We start from the raw sequence: 6288 nt of genomic DNA on the forward strand, positions 1-6288 counted from the left end.
AATCTGGGCTAGAAGATGCTCCAGATACCAAGTTCATCTACCTGAAGTTTACAGGATTCACCTTTATTATGAGACTTTAGGGTCATATCAGATTTGCCTAATTCTCAAAAGTCCTAAAATGTAGGTGACAATAATTATATCTTGAACCAATGTTCTTTTAGTGTCTAGAAAATACAAGTCAGCTAGGCCTGCGATCCATCCACTCTGAGCAGCCAGTGATTTCCCACACTGCTCACTCACCTGGTGTCCACACCACTTTGTTAAGCTTCCCCATCTGGAGAGCTGAACTGGAGAGGACTACGTGGGTGAAGTCAGTCAAGTCATTTTGCCTCACCCCTCTTTCCATTCAACCTTGAAAGTGGCTGAGACTACCAGGTCTCCTTCACATCTCACACTGGGGAAGGAGACTGTTCCATGCAAGAACGTTGACCTCTTATGCATGAATAACTCTCCACGCCAGCCCTTGGATTAGTGATGTTACTGTTGTCACAAAATACCCACGAAAAGCAACTTAAGGAAGGACAGAACGGTTTATTTAAGGTCTCAGATCAGGGAACAGTCCTAGTTCTCTAAAGAAATTAAAGTGAGTACACACACACACACACACACACACAGAGAGAGAGAGAGAGAGAGAGAGAGAGAAAGAGAGAGAGAGAGAGAGTGTCCTACAATGGCTGTCTAATAGTCGAAAGGCCAAGAACCTTGTACTTGCTCAGTCCACAAGGCTTTCTCAACAATCCCAATGTGGCACTGAAGGCCAGGAGAACTCTGGGAGAGCTGCTGATCTTAAGTCTGTGTTGGAAGCCCGAAAAGGTGGATCCTAACCCTGATGAAGGAAAGTGGCGGCAGCAGCAGCAGAATAGATATGCTTGCCAGCAAGAAGGAGAACAAACGAGCAAAAAGCAAAGTTTCCTTACATGTTCCTCAAAGTTTCTATCTGGGCTGATACCAGAAGGTGTCACCTAGCTTTAGTGTGGGTCTTCCTGCTTCAAAAAGTCTGATCAAGAAAATCCTTCCTAGGAGTCCACTACAACTGTTGCACATACAACTGCAAGTCGATGATACATTTTAGAATAAGTGGCAAAATCCCAGAGAAAAGCCTTTTAAATATGATAATATAAATTAACAGCACGTAAGCACTGCTGTTATCTCAGTGGAGGTTAAATTTACACAATTCTATATTTATTAGTTAGAATAAACATATTTTAGAGTTAAAAAAAAGAAATAGAGGAAAGAAAATGCAAATATCATAATCAACATGTTCTCAACCAAATAAGACAAACACTCTTGTCGGTTAAAGTCCCCATTTCTACAACTGGTCATGTGACCTTAGCTGTTGTTCATAATCATATTCCTCTACTACTAGCTGATGTTCATAGCTACCATTCTCTACCTCCCATTTTGTATTTCTTCCACCCTCAGCAAGTCTTGATGCTTTTCTTGGATGAGTGACCCTGCTCTTTGTCATCCTGCCTGGACTGGATTACTGCAGTTTCCCATTGATTTTAATTATAGGACACGGTGAGTCCAAGAGACACCCTAAAGAATCTCCTGTACTCCAGACATAATCTTCTTCACCTCCATTGTAGAGAAGCAATCCATTTTATGCACAGTATGGCTCGATCAGTCCCTCCCAATGCTGTTAGTCCTTTCTTAGCCTGTTGACTTATGGGCACCAGAGGTCAGGAGGAAGTCTGAGCATTCAGTTCAATAGGATACTTATTTTGTCTTCCTCAAGGGATCCTACCATCAGCCAAAACTTCTAGACCAGCAAAGCATAAGGTTGTGGAAACAGGAAGCAAAGTTTTTCCTGTGGGTCAGTAGGGGTGAGGCTGAACAGAATTATTCCCACTTCCCACCTTCATTCCTGGTCCTGGGAATCATAGCTGTAGGAAAAATGGCAACATAGTATTGATGTCTACTTAAAGCACATACTACCTTCTGGAGACCCCTGTCGCAGCCCTGCAGGCTAGCGTCTCTAACGGGTGTTGTAATTGTGTCTTCATGATGTCATTTCTCATTCTATAAGGTTGACTGCGAGAAAAGATTGACTGTCCACAGAAGGCGTCACCCTATCTACTTGATTATTGAACTCCTCTGCTGAAGTAACTTTCTGAGGAGCATTTACATGGGACACAAGGATCTTCACATCCTTTGCCCATTTGGAGAGATCTATCCACATACTTCTTCCCCCAAATAACTTTCTCACCAGTCTCATAATCATGTTCTTTCCAAGTCCCTGACCATCTAGCCCATGAATCAGTATACAATTATAGATCTGGCTATTTCTTCTTCTGGACAACATGTGTGCATATGTTCATTGTCTAAAATTTGGTCCACTGCAAAGATTTCCCTTCACTGTATGCCAGAAAGGGCCTATCTTGTTTCCATACATTAAGAAGGTCAGTCATTACATTCCTAGATTTACTACCTTCATGTTGGGATAACCTACCCCCCATATATGTTGTGTCAAATGGCTCTGTAGGTGTGTGCCTTTATTTTCATTTGTTAATTGCCATGCTGACAGAGCCAAGTGCTGGCAGGATATTTGGTATTGCATTTCTATGGCCCATTACCTGCTTTCCATAAGTAGATGCTTGCCTTCCCACACCTGCCCAAAAGATGTTTCTCTGAGATTAACATGATTAAAAGCAAGCATCCTCGGTGAAGGTCATGTAGCCCTCAGTGCCAAAAGGCAACACAGGGAGATGGACCACATGCTGTCCCGTTGCTGATTGGCTTAGACCGGATGAACAAGGAATGTAGTATTTTGTAGAATAAAGAGCTCATGACTGAGACTGAGGCAGAATGATTGACCAGGCAGACAGATGGGCCCAGCAGACAGAGAGGACAGAGAAAGAAACAGAATGGGACAGAGCAGAGGGGAGGTGGGGGTGGGGAGCATCACATGGAGAGATGCAGTGAAGTCTGGTTAAGTTGGAAGCTTAGCTGAGTGACTGCCACAGCAAACAGGCCAACAGCTTTATACTATATAGATGTCTCCATGTCTTCACTATTAATTCTCAAGTGAGACCCCCCCTAAAGCCCCACAATACCTTTGTGTTGCTTATATGTGTGCACTTGATCATTAAATCAAGAGATTAACACATACTAGGCATCCATTAAATGATAACCTTTATCATCCCTGTCCTTCTAAGAATATTTTTCTTTTTCTTTGGGAAATCCATATGCACATACAATGTATCTTTACATCTACACTGAGTTTCCCCTCCCACTCAGTGCCGACACCCTTTAGCACACCCCTCTCCCGCTCCCATCCGTCTCCTTTTTTAAACAACCTACTGATCCCAACTGTTGCTGCTGACATTTTCGTGGGTATAGGGCTGTAGGCAGGACATGGGAAACTTATCGTACCCCAAATTAAAATGAGTCACCCAGCAAGCATCAACACCAGTGGCTCTTTAGGTACAGAGGTGCCTCATGGGCCCACCTCCAACCATTACTGGAATTTGGACTGCTTTGATCTTGTGAAGATAACCACAGATGCTGCGCTCACATGCGCTGCAGCCATGACATATCCAGAGGACAGCACGTCCCAGCTGTCCCTGCAGTGTTCTCCTGATATTACAGTTCTCCCACACACCCCCATAGTATTCCAAGAGGTTTGCTGGGGTTGGCATGAGCAAGCAACACTAACTTTTTCTCACCACTTACAACAGTTATAACTTCATCTCTAATCATTGTTTTTTGTTTTTTTTTCACTCTTTTTTTTATTCGATATATTTTTTATTTACATTTCAAATGATTCCGCCTTTCCTGGCTCCTCACTCCCCGAAAGTCCCATAAGCCCCTTTCCCTCCCCCTGTTCTCCCACCCACCCCTTCCCACTTCCCTGTTCTGGTTTTGCCCTATACTGCTACACTGAGTCTTTCCAGAACCAGGGGCCACTCCTCCATTCTTCTTGTACCTCATTTGATGTGTGGATTATGTTTTGGGTATTCCAGTTTTCTAGATTAATATCCACTTATTAGTGAGTGTATACCATGATTGATCTTTTGAGACTGGGTTACCTCACTTAGTATGATATTCTCTAGCTCCATCCATTTGCCTAAGAATTTCATGAATTCATTGTTTCTAATGGCTGAATAGTACTCCATTGTGTAGATATACCACATTTTTTATTAGAAACCGTGACAACCTCCTTCTGACCTCTGGTTCTGCGTAAAACGTACCCAACAAATGATCTCATAACACTGCGTGTTCTTTGTGGCTGTTTTGTTGTGTCTAACTTTGTTCACATTGGCAGCGAAATCTGATGGATTCTTTCCATCCGTTCATTCATTTTCTCCTTTTGTACGCTTTCCAAGGCTCTGCTAGGTAACTGAGCCCAGAGGGGCCACGTATGGATTGTACACTGCTCCTGCACTGAACTATCTGATGTCAGAGCCAAGCTCGACTATCTAGCTGATTTCTCTCTGCCACCAGGAACGAGCTGACTTCCTAAGGGAGGCTAATGTAGAGGAATGTTCCCTGCCTTGGATGCTTGCATTGCTTGCAGGTGTATAATTAGTCACTAGTCAGTGTGTAAATACTCCATAAATCGCTTTATTTGTTCATGTAAAACACTCTGCAGTGAGAGGAGGTATTATAGCAGCCAGGGCTGAACATGAGAGATAAGGCATTGTGGAAATAAGAAGCAAGAGAGGCAGCTTACAGTATTCCTCTGCTGGGAGGAAGCTTACAGGCTCTCCTCATTTCCTAACAACATTGATTCCCCTGGGTGAAGAACCTAAAGGACAAATTACCCCTCTTCTGAGAACCAAAGCCAGCCACAAGCTGAAATTAAATCGTATCATCAAGTCCTACACAAAACTGGAGGAAGGTTCAGATATATAAAACTGAAAGAATCCAGTGCTGAGTATGAAATATTACTTAGAACCATGCCCTTGTCTCTTGGTGCTGATGAAGTGAAAAACTGAGCAGTATCCCTTGCAGACTTAAAGGACCACTATCAAATAGCCATCGCCAGGACTCTGGCAGTGGCTGGGTAATTGCAGCGATTTCAGTTCCAGCGGGGTATTGGAGGGAGGCAGAAGGGAGAATGAAGGGTCAGCTTCATGTCCTTACACTGTAGCTGACTCACCAGGAGACCCTCAGCCAGGTCCCTCCCAACCTGGGCCTTCATGCCCGAGTTCCTCAGCTTGAAATGAGATGAAACCACAATTTGTGCTTTTAATTTTCCCCCCAATCAGTTCAGATGACCATGAGCTAATAAAAAAATATGTCACTTAAAGTGGAGAAAAGAGGAGCTCGCTCTGCAGATAAAAGCATTTGTTGCTCTAGCAAAGATCTGAATTCAGTTGTGGGCAGCTTGCAAATAACTGTAATCTCAGCTCCAGGGGACCTTATACCCTCTTTTGACCTCTGAAGGTACCTCTCCCCTCTCATACACACACACACACACACACACACACACACACACACACACACCAGATAAATAAAAACAATTTAAATTAATATAAAAAATAGCCTAGAGGCATAGCTCAGTTAGTGGAGTGTTTGACTCACATGACTGAAGCCTTGAGTTCCATCTCTAACACCACATAAAACCAGACATGGTGGAACATACCATAAGCCCAGTACTTAGGAGGTAGGGTCAAGAGGATCGGAAGTTCAAGGTTGGGGGCTGGAGAGATAGCTCAGCGGGTAAGAGGATAGACTGCTCTTCTGAAGGTCCTGAGTTCAAGTCTCAGAACCCACATGGTGGCTCACAACCATCTGTAAGGTGATCTGATGCCCTCTTCTGGTGTGTTTGAAGACAGCTATTCTGTACTTAGATATAATAAATAAATAAATCTTAAAAAAAAAAGTTCAAGGTCACCCTTAGTTACATAGCCAGTTCAAGGTTGGCCTGAGCAACATGAGATCTTGCCTCAAAATAAAACATAGAAAGCCCAATATCTTTAAATTTTTTTTAATTATTATACAATCACCTGGCCAAGAGACAATCCCTAGATCTGCCCAAAGGTGTGCCTAGGAGATGGGAGGAGCAATGATCCCTTTAAGGGGATGACCTTCATGTACATCCTTGAAGCCCCTCCTCCTGTAGGTGCTTACAGATCTCCCCTACAAAGTCTGCCTACTCTCCTGGGTTCTATCTCAAGAAGAATAAAATTTCTAAGTCTCCTTTCTAATTATTTAATAAAGAAGGCTGAGGAACCACAAAAAGGAGCCCCAGTCCCCCCCCCCCAACGGTATTAGGTGTCATTACGACATTTCAAACATCTCTTTCTGCCTGCTTCTCTTCCTCCATTGTCCTCCTGTGCT

Source organism: Apodemus sylvaticus, chromosome 12 (assembly GCF_947179515.1).
Source record: "Apodemus sylvaticus chromosome 12, mApoSyl1.1, whole genome shotgun sequence".
Lineage (NCBI taxonomy): Eukaryota > Metazoa > Chordata > Mammalia > Rodentia > Muridae > Apodemus > Apodemus sylvaticus.